The following is a 16,209-nucleotide window of genomic DNA, read 5'->3' on the forward strand; positions in this document are numbered from 1 at the left end:
ATGACCATAGGTTACTGGCCTGAGAATGTTGTACCATTAAATAAAATGAGGAAGGCTAGAGGAGGAATAGATTTGCCAAGCAGAGAAATCAAATGGTAGGCTAAACAATAGCCCCTCTAAGGACGTCCATGTTCTAATCCCCAGAATCTGTGAATATGTTACTACACGTAGTAAAGGGGATTTTGCACATATGATTAAGTATCCTGAGATGGGGACATCATCTGTATTATCTGGTGGGACCAATGTAATCAATCGCATGGCTTCTTATAAGAGTAAGATAGGAGGATCAGGGTCAGGTATACTAATGAGAGTATGCAGAAGACAGAAGGATGGAAGCAGAAAGAAGAGAGGAATGAAGATGCTACACTGTTGGCTTTGAAGATAGAGCAAGGGGCCATGAGCCAGGCAATACAGGTGGCCTCTAGGAGCTAGAAAACGCAAAAACAGGATTCTCCCCTAGAGTCTACAGACGGAATGCAGTCCTGCCAGTACCTTGATTTTAGCTCAGTGAAATTGATTTCAGACTTTAGACCTCCAGAATTACAGAATAACAAATTTTTTTTTTTTTTTTTTGAGACGGAGTCTCGCTCTGTCGCCAGGCTGGAGTGTAGCTCGGCACACTGCAACCTCCGCCTCCCAGGTTCAAGAGATTCTCCTGTCTCAGCCTCCTGAGTAGCTGGGACTACAGGCACCCGCCGCCATGCCCAGCTAATTTTTGTATTTTTAGTAAAGAGGAAGTTTCACCATGTTGGCTAGGATGGTCTCAATCTCCTGATCTCGTGATCCTCCCGCCTCGGCCTCCCAAAGTGCTGGAATTACAGGCGTGAGCCACCGCGCCCAGCCAAATTCACGTTGTTTTAAGCCACTAAATTTGTAGCTAATTTGTTATAACAGCAATAGGAAACTAAATGCAGACATTTTAGATTTGAGAGGCCCATTAGATATCGAAGTAAAGATGCTGAATAGGCAGTCTAGAGTTCAGAAGAGAGGGCAGGACTAGAGAAATAAAAGCATAACAATCTGTTTGAATCATGGACCCTCTTCTCCACATCACCTTTAACACTGCATCCAAGAAAGCACTCATGCACATTTACAATATTTTTTATATAATTTCAAGATGTTCAAGAATTCCCTATATTCATAGAACTCCCAGAACATTATATATAATCACAAAGCAGCCTATTCTAACCCCAGTAAGATTGCTGCCTCCCTACGGAGGAAGAAACTGAATATCATTTCACTTCAAAAAACTTAAAAACCCCTTTTCCACTTCTACTTATTAAAACAAAAAACAAAATGTCACAGAAATACCTTACATAAAAAGTTCAAATCCCCCACATAATCGTAGTGTTCCTCACCATCACCCTCTAACCTTTCTTCTCATACTTAAGGATTTGGTCATGGTCAATATGCCACTGATTCCTTTTTAAATGTTTAAAATCTTGCTTGTTAAAATTAAGCTTGCTTTTTAAAATTAGTTTATGATAACAGAAAGCTATGGCTGCAACTACTGCAAAGCTTCAGAGTTCACAGGTTTGATTAATTTTATTAAAAATTCCATATTACTAGGTTAGATAAAAACAAAAAATAGCAATTGGTTGATCAAAGAAATCTGCATCAACACATTTTAAATAATGAAAACATTGTAGCCTTAAAAAATTAAAATCATGGCTGGGCGCAGTGGCTCACGCCTGTAATCCCAGCACTTTGGGAGGCCGAGGCGGGCGGATCACCTGAGGTCGGGAGTTTGAGACCAGCCTGACCAACATGGAGAAACCCCGTCTCCACTAAAAATACAAAATTAGCCTGGCGTGGTGGTGCATGACTGTAATCCCAGCTACTGGGAAGGCTGAGACAGGAGAATCGCTTGAACCTGTGAGGCGGAGGTTGCGGTGAGCCGAGATTGCGCCACTGCACTCCAGCCTGGGCAACAAGAGCGAAACTCTGTCTCAAAAAAAAAAAAAAAAAAAAAAAAATTAAAATCACTGTAGCATCTTCAAAGCCAAGTATTTGGATTTTAGGACAAATCTCCTATTCCCTTATGAGTTCAATGAAGTTATTTTAATTTCTGGAACAGAGGGCTAATATGAAAGACCTCAAGGAGACAGTACCGTAAACAAGAAAAAAAATGCACGTGTCTCACATTCTTTTTATCCAGAGGCTGCTGAGTTAAGTGTCATACAAGGAAAAATATGTTAACCCATTTAAAGAGGTCCAATAAACAACTAGTTCCAAAATAGGCCTATTTTAAACTTCTAAAAACAGGTTGCAGCGAAAGAAATAAAACCAATGTCGGCCGGGTGTGGTGGCTCACGCCTGTAATCCTAGCACTTTGGGAGGCCAAGGCGGGCAGATCACCTGAGGTCGGGAGTTCGAGACCAGCCTGACCAACACGGAGAAACCCCATGTCTACTAAAAATACAAAATTAGCCAGGCATGGTGGTGCATGCCTGTAATCCCAGCTACTCAGGAGGCTGAGGCAGGAGAATTGCTTGAACCCAGGAGGTGGAGGTTGCAGTGAGCCGACATCATGCTATTGCACTCCAGCCTGGGCAACAAGAGTGAAACTCTATCTCAAAAAAAAAAAAAAAAATGTCAACCTAGCTTTCTTTACAGCCCTTCTGAGAAGGAACAACCTATTGAGCAGCAGGATGGGAGCATTGTGCATTGGACTATGCATGATACTATACACATCAGCTTTGCACAATTTTTTTTTAAATCAAGTGTTTGAGTCTCTACAAATGAAAAAAACATTTAGCAAATACTGAGTTCATAAAATATGCTCTAGGGAAAAAATTTCTAGAAGATTATATTTTTAAAGCCATGTAAGCTGAGTGTAAATGGACAGAACTAGGAATACTAAAAAAAAATAAAGGGAATAAAAGGTAGTATGGCCATGTGCTCACGTCAGCAACACGTATACTAAAATTGGAAAGATACCGAGATTAGCATGGCAAGGGTGACATGCAAATTCATCAAGCATTCCATTTTTTTTTTTTTAAGGTGTATGGCCATGTTAAGAAATTTGAGCTTTTAGGCGGAAGTATAATGTACAAACCACTGAAATGTTTTAATTCAGGGAAATAACATGATCAGTCTGTGTTTTATAAAAATTGCTTTGGTGGTTGTATAGAGAATGGATTAGAGAAACAAGTCAGGACACAGAATGGCCAGTTTCAAGTCTGTTGCAAACAGCCAGAGGTACCTGGAACAGGACAGTGGCAATGAAGATGGAGACAAGTAGACAGAATCAGGACCTACATCAGAGATAGATTTAATAGAATCTGGTAATTGACTGACTATATGTAGGCAATTGTGGTGAGGGAAGAAGTTAAGTACTTCACCCAGCTTTCTGACTTGGGCAACTTGTGGTGTCTGTCATTCAATGAGATATAGAACCTTGGCACAGAAATAGTTTAGAGGTAAGAAATGTAAGTGATACGGTTTGGATCTGTGTCCCCACCCAAATCTCATGTCAAATTGTAATCCTCAAGTTGGAAATGGGGCCTGATGGGGGGTGATTGGATCATGGGAGTAGCTTCTCCATGGTTTAACACCATCCCCCATTGGGGCTGTTCTCACAACAGAGTTCTCGTGAGATCTGCTTGTTTTTATTTATTTATTTGAGACACAGTTTTGCTCTTGTTGCCCAGGCTGGAGCGCAATGGCGCAATCTCGGCTCACCACAACCTCCACCTCCCAGGTTCAAGCAATTCTCCTGCCTCAGCCTCCCGAGTAGCTGGGATTACAGACATGTGCCACCACACCCAGCTAATTTTGTATTTTTAGTAGAGACAGGATTTCTCCATGTTGGTCAGGCTCATCACCAACTCCCAACCTCAGGTGATCCGCCCGCCTCAGCCTCCCAAAGTGCTGGGATTACAAGCGTGAGCCACCGCGGCTGGCCAGAGATCTGCTTGTTTTAAAGGTGTGTGGCACTCCCCGCTCTCTCTCTTCCTCTTGCTCTGGCCATGTGAAGATGTGCCTGCTTCCCAACTTCGCCCTCTGCCATGATTGAAACCTCCCTGAGGCCTCCCCAGCCATGCTTCCTGTACAGCCTGCAGAATCATGAACCAATTAAACCTCTTTTTAAAAGAAATTACCCAGTTTCAGTTATTTCTGTATAACAGGGTGAGAATGGACCAATACAATAAGTTAAAGATATCAAGACTCTACAAAAAGGAAACCCAAAGGCACATTACATTCTTACATTGAGCATTAAATAAGCAAACTGAGAGAACTACAATATATTCCAAAAGCTCCCTGGGCTAATTTCTAGTGACTATTATTTGCAAGGAATTTATGAAGAATAACACACAAAGAGGTCCAAAACCAAGTTTTTTGCCATGAGTTTTGGTCTGCTCAAACTAGCAAGCCCTTAAGAAGGCTGTGGTAAATGACTTTGTTGTTCCCAATGATTCACTGCCCTCTGTGTAAAAAGATTATCCAGCCACTCAAGGTACCATGTAACTTGCAGGACCCCCACACCATTAATGTCAGGTTAACCAAAGAAGTGAGTAGAAGTGATACATGTCACTTCTGAGCATCGTTATAAACACTGGTACATGCTTTGCTATCTTTTTCCCAGATAGGGATTGCTCCTTCGGCCAGGATCCCAGAATGAGCACCACAGGTGAGGCTGAGCTACATCTCACCAGTTGAATATAACTTACACAATACTGAGCTCTAGAGGTTGTTTGTAATCACAGCATTAACAACAAAATATGACAGGTACTGGTGTCTAACAAATAAGAATGTATGACTTATTGGTGTTTCCCCTCTTCAAGTCAAATTTTTCTGGTGATTTGCTAAGAAGAAACCTGATGAAAAAAATAGTTGGCCCAAGTATTCCAAAACTAGAACAAAGAATTTTGAACCTGAAAAGAAACTTGGTAGGAGTCAGCAAACTTTTTCTGTAAAGAGTGAGATAGTAAATATTTTAGGCTTGCAGACCACGTGGACTTTGTTGCAATGACTCAACTCTGCAGATGTAGGAAAAAACGACTATAGACAATGAAACTTTATTCACAAAAACAGTCAGTGAGCCTGGGCTCTGGGTCTAAATCTTTCATACTGTCAATGAAGAATCTGAGAGATTAAATCAAGGTCATATAGCGGGCTAGTGGGAGGTTGAGCATTAGAATGCATGTCTTCTGAAAACCAAATACCGCATGTTCATAGGTGGGAACTGAACAATGAGAACACTTGGACACAGAGTGGGGAACACCACACACCGGGGCCTGTCGTGGGGTGGGGGAAGGGGGGAGGGATAGCATTAGGAGATATACCTAATGTAAATGACGAGTTAATGGGTGCAGCCACCAACATGGCACATGTATACATATATAACAAACCTGCATGTTGTGCACATGTACCCCAGAACTTAAAGTACAAAAAGAAAAAAGAAAAAAAGAATGCATGTCTTCTGAATCTAGTCCTCTAGAACAGGTTCTGTTGGGTCACAAGATGGAGATGAAATACACACAATAAATAAAGCAGGGAATGCTAAAGATAGGTTTTGATTATGTTAAACAGCTTTCAACAGTTTGGTTATAAATGAGGATTTGCTTTTCGAGTGATTATAGCTTTCACGAAAAGAAGTAAATGTCATGAGACCAAACAGGTAAACAAATGATAAATTAGCCAGTGTTTTGAAAAATGATCTTCAGAGGAAACACAATTATACACTCCTTCCAACCACCATTTTCTTGAATAGATTATCAATCATTTCTTAACAGGATGGCATTTGCTATGATTATTACAGTAATTCATTTTAGGGAAAAATAGGTTTTTAAAAATACCATAATATGAGCAAGAAATATACTGGACCAGCAGCCAATTATTTCTCACAGTATTTTAAATTTATTTTTCTTTAATTTTGAAAGTAATAAACATTCATTGTAAGTAACTGAAACAATACAGAAGTATAAAGTGACACACTCCAGGCCCTCCTCGATTCCACTCCCCAGAGTATTAGCCATACATTATGTTTTAACATGACTGATTTGTTCAGAACGGTGCAGTAAAGCTACTTCCTCTGAGCCACTTTAACAACAAAGAGGAATATAGAGTTCCCCTGGCCAGATATCCCTTGGATATCATGTTTTGAAAAGTAACAAAGGGGTTTGGGGTGGTATATGGCCTAGAAATGAGAAAAGTAAGCTGCCCATTCAAGGTCTGAATGAGGGGTTTGAGCCCAGCACTGTAACCAGCTGAGTGAGGCTCCTCTTTATAAAAACACCTTGATAATGCTACTGTAGAATGTAGAAAAACTTAAAAATGGGTTAAGAGTATCCCTACCTTCTCTCGCTCTCTCATTTTTTTTTTTAAACTTGGGCTGGTTTACTCATAAAAGCAGATTTTTTTTTTTTAAGAGATAGGGTCTCACTCTGTTGCCCAGGCTGGATTCAAACTCGTAGGCTCAAGCAATCTTCCCACTTAAGTATCCTGAGTAGCTGGGACTAGAAGCACATACTACCCAACCCAGCTCTGATTATCTTAATCAGTTTTTTTCTTTAAGCCATATTTGACATATCTGAGTGACATCAGAAAAAATGGCAGAGTTAAGACCTCCAAAAGTCTATCCCTCCATAAAAGCAATAAAAACCTGATAGAAACTGGCAGAATCAACTTTTCAGAACTCTAGAAACCAACCAAAAGCTTGTAGCAACTAATGAAACACTGAATCCAGAAAAACTAGCTGGATTGTGGTTAGAATATTGAGCTTTGTGGCATTTTTAACTTACCCTGGTCCCTTCCCTCTTCCCAGCTCAGTGGGAACCTTAAAAATGTTAGCCTGCATTCCTGGTACCAATATCAGGACTAGAGAGAACAAAACCAACCTTATTCACAAAGAACTGTAATAATTTGTCTTGACCTGTCTGGTTTCTCCCTGGAGAAGACTTTCTTTTACCTTACCTAATTTGGAATTATCAGTGCAAAAGTGGCTAGCTAGAGGGCACTTGCTGAAAACACTGTCAAGCAAATATATTAGTTGCTGCTGCACAAGGATAACAGTTGGGGCAAACAATAAGCTAACCAAAAAGGTTGGGAAGATAGGCTAGAGAATGAGATGGTTTGAGGAATACAGGCTTTGAATAGCTCCCACATATTCCTGGGAATCTAGAAGGCCAACTGTATTACCAGGATGGGCATATGCTCAGAAAAGACCTGAGAAGGCCCTAAGCTGCCACCTCTGGCTGACTGTCAGAATATGCACAAAGAAGTAAAGGCAAAGCAGACTTGTAAACTGCCTGTCTGAGTACTGAAGGTGTGTCAAAACACAACAGAGCCCATCTGCATAAGCTGGGAGGTTCTTTTTGGTTCTAGGCATAAAACAAAACAAAACAAAAGAAAACAAAAACCTCTGTCCAATCACTAGCTGACCACTAAGCTAATGAAACTGAAAATTCAGTGTCATGCATGACAAAGAATATAGGATTTACAAAATTAGTTCAGAGAAGTCACTAAACAAACAACAACAACCATAACAAGCAGCAATAACAAACCCTGGGAAGGGAGAAGAATCTGATTTCCAGAGCTGTTACATTATAATATTCAAAATGTTCAGTTTTCAACTTGTAAATACAAGGTATGCAAAGAAATAAGAAATATGGCCCATACACAGAAAAAAAAGTAATCAATACAAACTGTTCTTTCTGAGGAAGCCCAGATGCTGGATTTACTAGACAAAGACTTTATACTTCTGTATTATTGTTTGGGGAGCTCTTTATGTATTCTACATTCAAATCTTTTGTTGGATATATGATTTGAAAATATTTTCTCCTAGTCTGTAGCTTATCTTTTTATTCTATTTAACAGTGTCTTTAGCTCTTTGAACATATTTAAACAACCCAATTTTTAAATGTGCAAAGATTTGAACATTCTTCCCCAAAGATGACATATGGATAGCAATTAACCATATGAATAGATGGTCAATATCATTAGCCAAAAGGAAAATGTAAATTAAAATTACAATGAAATATCACTATACTTCTATTAAAATGGCTAAAAACAAACAAATAAAAACTAGAAAAAATCTAGCAGCATCAAGTGCTGGTGAGAATGCAGAACAATGAGAACTCTCATACATTGCTGGTGATAACACATAACAGGATAGCCACTCTGGAAAACAGTTTGGAAACTTATTATAAAGTTAAATTTATATTTACCATATGATCCAGCAAACCTGTACACAAATGTTTACAGCAGCTTATTCATAATCATCAAATACTGAAAACAATCTAAATATCCTTCATCAGGATATTGTGTACCAGCATAAACAAACTGGTACACTCACACAATAGACTACTACTCGGCAGTAAAACGGATCAAACTATTGATATAGTAACAAAATGAATGAATGTCCAAGGCATTCTCCTGAGTAAAAGAAGCCCGTCTCAGAGGTTATATATTAATACTTTATGAATTCATTTATTTAATATTCTAGGAAAGGCAAAATTATACAGACAGGAAGCAGATCATTGGTTGCCAGTGGAAAGGCATGCAGAGAAGGTCTGACTACAAAGGCAGCCCAGGGAATTTCCAGGTGATGGAACTGTTCTGTATGGTGACTATGGTAGTTGCCACAAGAAACTACATGTGTAATAAAATTCATAGAACTGTTCACCAAAAAGAAGCCAATTTTACTGTATGTACATTTAAAAATTAAAGAAGAAAAGACTACAGGGATTCAAATCTCAGCTGCACTTAACTTCTGTTTACGTCATTTTTCTTATTTTAATAACAGGATGACAAAAGAACCTGCCTTCCAGGATTGTTAGGAGAATTACAGGAGTTCCTGACATATATTTAGTATAAATAAATGATTGATGAATATTTTATTCAGATATGCTAAAAAGTTGGTACTTTTTTAAAAAGTCTACTACAGGAATAAGTAAGAAAGCTGGAGACTCAACTAAAACAGAGGAAAAAAGAATATTGGAATTAAAACCCCAATTCTTCATTAACTTCATTAAACATTCATTGGAAACCTATGAGGTGAGCAATACCAAATTACTTTCTACAAGGTTTGCAAAACCCATGTGCTCAAGGAGCTATTGAAAGGTTTGTTCTAAATGCTACGTAAGTACTCATCATTAAATTTAACACTAATAGCAAACGCGCTGTAATTAAGGTTTAATACTAAATGTTCAGTGTCACTGTCCCTTTCCCGAAGAGGCTGTCAAATGGTAACCACCTTTTTCCAACTCATGAAACGTCAGCAACACTGGACTTGTCCCTCATGTTCAGGCTCTGCATCCCATGTCACTAACTCAGTAGATTCCTTCTCAAATATCTTTATCATCCACTCTCCCGCATCATTCCTTACAATTTTCAGGGTTTGGGGTTTTAAAAAGCAGCAGCTGCTGCAATCACTCCTAATGATGACTTCTATCTTTTTAGTGTCTCCCTTCTTACCTGAACAACATGAGCCTTCTTTGGCCAAATATCCAAATCTACATTTAAGCTTCAAAAGCCAAATTAATCAGGACCCAAGGTGGCGCAGCCCTTGTGAGCCCAATAAGCCACTCGCGTCTGGGCGCCAACCCTTAGGCTCTGCCTTCCCAGAGTTCCTGGTGCTAGACCCGTCAGGCACGTGTGTGCCCGCAGGGCCTGACGAAGGGCATCGCGCTCAGGAGTTTGAGGCCTTGCGAGGCCCCTTTGCTGTCTCTGAGGATAGTTGGGAAGGCCTTTGGGCCTGGATTTGACATCCATGAACTGTGCAGCAGCCCAAAACCTGGGTCAGTTGTATTGACACCAAACGGCAAACATCTAAAGCGCTCAGGACTAACAAAGAAACAGGAAAACGTGAAGTTTTGCATATTAGCATGCGTGGTTTCCCCTCCACAGGGTGAGCCATGAGCAGAAGAGGGATTTGCCTTCCAACCTTGTGTACATAAGAGTTCCAGTTAGAATGAAATGTAATCGAACTAAAAATAAAGACTACGTTAAACCATCTTTATTTATTTTATTATTATTTTTTTAGACAGTGTTTTGCTGTTACTGCCCAGGCTGGAGTGCAATGGTGCGATCTCACTGCAACCTCCACCTCCTGGGTTCACGTGATTTTCCTGCCTCAGCCTCCCGAATAGCTGGGATTACAGGCACGGGCCACCACACCCAGCTAATTTTTATATTTTTAGTAGAGATGGGGTTTCACCATGTTGGCCAGGCTGGTCTTGAACTCCTGACCTCAAGTGATCCACCCACCTCGGCCTCCCAAAGTGCTGGGATTACAAGCATGAGCCACCATGCCCAGCCTAAAACATCTTTTAAAAAACTCAAGACTGTCCTATTTGACAGCTATGTACTGAGCACATGTGTCAAGCACTGTTCTGAGTTATGAGAGATATGAACAAAGTAAGCCTCTTCCCTCAGGAATCTCACATTGCTGAAAGTCAGAGTGGTCAGTTTATTCCTAGAGCCTACCAACTTTACCCTCTTTCCATTCTGAGAAACCTTAAGGTACCCCCCACAGGCCCTAGGTCCCATCAGACAAAAGCAATTGCAGGCATTTCTAGGTGAGCCATGTGGGTACCACAAGACTCTGCCATCTTGCCCCAAAGGGACCTGGGATGGGTCTGAAAAGGCAGCTCTCTATGGGTTTGCCATACACCTCCAAGGTAAATGGGCATAAGAACCCTGCTGCAAAAGGCCATCCTGTGCAGAACTGTGGCTGACCAACCTACTTAGAGCCTCTTTCTTGGGGAGGCTGACTGTGAGAAAAACAAAAGACAGCCAATTATTTAGTACCTTAGAAGCCATGGAAGCAGACATCAGTAAACTGTAGTGTCACTAACCATAAGGAGCAACAAAGTCATTCCAACTTATTAAAAAATGTTCTCCAGAGTAGCTATTTGCTGTCAGTTTTTTAGAGTTACTCTCATTTTCAAATACCTTCTGAAACTGCTTCCTGCATCTTTCTTTTTTCTTTTATTTTTTTAGACGTCTTGCTCTGTCACCCACCGGGACTAGAGTGCGGTGGCGCAATCTTGGCTTACTGTAGCCCCCACCTCCTGGGTTCAACAATTCTCATGCTCCACCCTCCCGAGTAGCTGGGATTACAGGTGCACACCACCATGCTCAACTAATTTTTGTATTTTTAGTAGAGATGGGGTTTCGCCATGTTGGCCAGGCTGGTCTTGAACTCCTGACCTCAAGTGATTCACCCGCCTTGGTGTCCCAAAGTACTGGGATAACAGGCGTGAGCCACCGGGCCCAGAGATATTTTCCATGTCTTTCAACTTACATGTATATCCTTCCAATAAGCCTCCATCAGCTAAGGTGAGCATGCCCATTTCTTGCAAGTTGAAAGAACATAATGAACACATACAGTGCTTTCCAGTTACTTCAATGATAACTCACTACACTGTTCTTTATGTGGAGCCTACTTAGACTATAAAACAATACAGGAGTTGACTAAAATCCATGTATAAAATTCATGGTGGGACTAAAAAGTTTCTGCAAAGCAAAGGAAAAAATAAAAGGAAACCCATGGAACAGGAAAAAATATTTGCAAACCATATATCTGATAAGGGGTTAATATCCAAAATATATTAGGAACTCGTATTAATAGCAAAAGAAACCCCAGATTTTAAAATGGGCAAAAGATGAATAGATGTTTTTTCAAAGAAGGTATACAAACACCCAATGGGTACATGAAAAGGTACTCATTACTAACCATCAGGGAAATGTAAATCAAAACCACAATTAGATACCATCTCACATCTGCTAGGATGGGTATTATCAAAAAGTCAGCCAGAGGCTGGGCATGACAGCTCACTCCTGTAATCCCAGCACTTTGGGAGGCCAAGGCAGGAGGATCACTTGAGTCCAGAAGTTCTAGGCCAGCCTGGGCAACACATTGAGACCCAGTCTCTACAAAAAATTTAAAAATTGGCTGGGTATGGTGGCACATACTTGTAGTCCCAGCTACCTGGAAGGCTGAGGTGGGAGGATTTCTTGAGCCCAGGAGGTCAAGGCTATAGTGAGCAGAGATGACACCGCTGCACTCCAGCCTGGGTGACATAGCAAGACCCTGTCTCAAAAAGAAAGTCAGCTGAGCATGGTGGCTCATGCCTGTAATCCCAGCACTTTGGGAGGCTGAGGCAGGAGGATAACTAAGACCCTGTCTCAAAAAGAAAGTCAGTTGAGCATGGTGGCTCACGCCTGTAATCCCAGCACTTTGGGAGCCTGAGGCAGGAGGATAACTTGAGGCCAGGAGTTTGAGACCAGCCTGGTTAACACAGCGAAACTCTGTCTTTACAAAAAAAAAAAAAAAATTACTGGTGGTGCACACCTGTAGTCCCAGCTACTCGGGAGGCTGATGCAAGAGGATTGCTTGAGCCTAGTGGTTTAAGGCTGCAGTGAGCTATGATCACACCACCACACTCCAGCCTGGACAACACAGCAAGACCCTGTTGCACCAAACAAAGAAAAAAAAATCAAAAGATATGTGTTGGCAAGGATGTGAAGAAAAGGAAACTCTTGTATGTTGTTGATTGGTGCACTGGTATAGCCATTATGGAAAACAGTACAGAGATTCCTCAAAAAAATTAAAAATAGAACTACCATTCAGCAATGCCACTTCTGGGTATATATCCAAAGGAAATAAATCACTCTCTCTCTCTCTCTTTTTTTTTTTTAGACTCTTGCTCTGCTGCCCAGGCTGGAGTGCAGTGGTAGGATCTCGGCTCACTGCAACCTCCACCTCCCGGGTTCAAGTGATTCTCATGCCTTGGCCTGCTGAGTAGCTGGGACTACAGGTGCACACCGCAACACCTGGCTAATTTTTGTATTTTTAGTAGAGACGGGGTTTCACCATGTTGACCAGGCTGGTCTCGAACTCCTGACCTTAAGCGATCCACCCACCTCGGCCTCCCAAAAGTGCTGGGATTACAGGTATGATTCACCATGCCTGGCCAATAAATCCCTATCTCAAAGAGATATCTGCACTCCCATGTTCACTGCAGCATTATTCACAATAGCCAAGATACACAAACAACCTAAGTCTGATGACGAATGAACGGATAAACAAAATGTGGTGTGTGTGTATACATATTATATATGTATACACTTAGGTTGCTTATGTATCTTGGCTATTGTGAATAATGCTGCAGTGAACATGGGAGTGCAGATATCTCTTTGAGATAGGGAGATATATATGTATGTATACATTACATGTATATATGTATACACACACAGTGGAATTTTATTCAGCCTTTAAAAAGAAGGAAATCCAGCCTGGGCAACACAGTGAGACTGCATCTCTACAAAAAATTATTATAATAATAATTAGCTTGGCATGGTGGTGAGCACCTGTAGTCCCAGCTTCTTGAGATGCGGAGAAAGTAGGATCACTTGAGCCCAGGAGGTCAAGGATGCAGTGAGCCATGATCATGCCACTGCACTCCAGCCTGGGTGACACAGCAAGACCCTGTTTAGAGAAAAAAAAGAAGGAGGAAATCCTGCCACTTGCGACCACATGGATGAACCTGGAGGACATTATGCTAAGTGAAATAAGCCAGACACAGAAAGACTAATACTGTGTGATCTCACTTGTATGTGGAATCTAAAAAAGTCAAACTCATGGAAGCAGAGAATAGGCTGGGCATAGTGGCTCACGCCTGTAATCTCAGCACTTTGGGAGGCCAAAGTGGGAGGATCACTTGGGACCAGGAATTTGAGGCCAGCCTGGGCAAAAGAGCAAGACCCTATCTCTACAAAAAATTTTTTAAAATAAAAAATTAGCAGGGCATGTCCCTGCAGTCCCAGCTACTCAGGAGGCTGAGGTGGGAAGACCATTTGAGCCCGGGAAGTCAAGGCTTCAGTGAGCCGTGATTGCACCACTGCATTATGGCCTGGGTAACAGAGTGAGACCCTGTCTCAAAAATAAAAGAACCAGAGAGCAGAAGGGTGGTTACCAGGAGTTGTGAGGGTAGGGGAAATGGGGAGGTATTATTCAAAGGTCTAAACTTTTAGTCATAAGATGAATAAGTTCTGGAGACCAAGTATATCACATGGTGACTATAATTAATAATAATGTATTATATTTGAAATTTGCTGAGAGAACTTAAGTATTCTCACTATAAGAAACAAAAAAAAAGGTAGCTATGTGAGGTGATGGATCCTTTAATTAGCTTGATTGTGGTAATTATTTCACAATGTATACATATATAAAAACATCATGTTGTACATCTTGAATATATTCAATTTTCATTAGTGAATTATACCTCCACAAAGCTGAAAAAGGGGGAAAAAAGAAAAATGCATGATGGATTCTGTTTATTCTGTTTGAATAAAAGTTATCACAACATGAATTACTTAAGATGGAAAAACATAACAGTTCAAATTATAAGAAATCACACTGAAACCAATCAACATCATATTTTTAAATAGGATACTAAGGCAGTGATTCTCACCTTACATACAACTTTAAAAATCCAGTTCCTCAGCAACTATTCCGGAAGTAATGAATCTGGAAATCTGAGGGTGGGGTCATGAGCACATGTTTTCTTTAAAGTTTCAAAGTTGATTCTGATGTCCTGCCAAGAGTTGAGAAGCCTGGCCCTACAGTAGAGATAACTGAGGGCCTTGTTGCTCAAAATGTGGCCCAGGGACCACCAGCAGTGGCATCACCAGGACCTTGTTAGAAATGCAGAGTCGGCCAGGCGTGGTGGCTCACACCTGTAATCACGGCACTTTGGGAGGCCCAGGTAGGCAGATCACATCAGGTCAGGAGTTTGAGATCAGCCTGGCCAACATGGAAGAACCCCGTCTCTACTAAAAATACAAAAATATTAGCTGGGCCTGGTGGTGGGCACCTGTAGTCCCAGCTACTGGGGAGGCTGAGGCAGGAGAATGGTGTGAACCCGGGAGGCGAAGGTTGCAGTGAGCCAAGATTGCACCACTGCACTCCAGCCTGGGTGACAGAGCAAGACTCCATCTCAAAAAAAATAAATAAATAAAATAAATAAATAAATAAATTAGCCGGGTGTGGTGGTGAGCGCCTGTAATCCCAGCTACTTGGGAGGCTGAGGTATGGGAATCACTTGACCCTGGGAGGGGGAGGTTGCACTGAGCTGGGATCATGTCACTGTACTCCAGCCTGGGCGATGAGCGAGACTCTGTCTCAAAAAAAAAAAAAAAAAAAAAATGCAGAGTTGCAGCTCTACCCAAAACCTACTACATCATATCTGCATTTGAACAAGATCTCCGGGTGATCTGTAGGCAGAACAAAGTCTGAGAAGCACTCTTTAGAGTTCCCATTGCTACAGAGGTGTAAGAAATACCAAACCACGTTATAAAGTTGAATACCTCATGAAACTTTCCATGAAGGAGAAATACGAAAGGAACAAGGTGAGAGATAAAAAGTTACTTGTGATATAAAGGAATGTCACATTATTAAGCATCTAATTAAGAGTAATATTCAAATAGAAGTCTGCATATTTTATTTATTTATTTATTTATTTTAGAGATAAGGTCTCACTCTGTCACCCAGGCTGGAGTGCAGTGGTGCAATCATGACTCACTGCAGCCTCAAACACCTGGGCTCAAGTGATCCTCCTCCCTCAGTCTCCTGAGTAGCTGGGACTACAGGCACACACCACTGCGCCCACCTAACGTATTTTATTTTTTATAAAGTCGGGGTCTTGCTTTGTTGCCCAGGCTGTGCACATTTTAAAACCTGCAATAACATTCCTTATTCCAAATGAATCCCACTTCCAGACGCACTCTCCACTGGCAATAGTTACACTTTCACTGAGAGTAATGAATCTACCTTGTAATCTCCAGGTAGCTCCAGTAGTCTCCACTGAGCTAGCCTGTATGTTGAGGGGAATCTTTGTGAAGGAATGAAGAAACAAAGGGTGTGGTGGCAAGATAAGACAGGATCATTTACATGGGTGATATGCTGGGGGCCTTCGAGTGTTATGTGAACACCTCTACACTAGTTTCAAAGGACTATTTGGAAATAGTGACATTTATTGCCAGAAAAACTAATTCTCCACATCTTGTACAAACATTTTCTTCTGAGCCCTTTGTTCTTGGCCAGCTCTCAGAGAAAAAGCGGTTAACTATCATCCAGTATAATGATTCCTTGATTAATGTATCTTCTGGAAACAAAGCTCCAGTATAATGAAGGCAGCCATATTGAAAACAAATGAACTCTCAGTCCCATGCAGCAGCCCTGGCATGCATTCTAGGGCT

At 41.1% G+C, this 16,209-nt stretch overlaps 1 protein-coding gene and 1 pseudogene across 22 annotated transcripts in view; one reads left to right on the forward strand and one right to left on the reverse strand.

The window, feature by feature from the left end:
- The window catches only part of SH3D19 (SH3 domain containing 19), a 277,157-nt gene that overhangs the window by 167,782 nt on the left and 93,166 nt on the right, over positions 1-16,209 (reverse strand). The window lies entirely within an intron of this gene.
- On the forward strand, positions 2,899-2,994 carry LOC112209076 (U6 spliceosomal RNA; annotated as a pseudogene).

Source organism: Pan troglodytes, chromosome 3 (genome assembly GCF_028858775.2).
Source record: "Pan troglodytes isolate AG18354 chromosome 3, NHGRI_mPanTro3-v2.0_pri, whole genome shotgun sequence".
Classification (NCBI taxonomy): Eukaryota; Metazoa; Chordata; class Mammalia; order Primates; family Hominidae; genus Pan; species Pan troglodytes.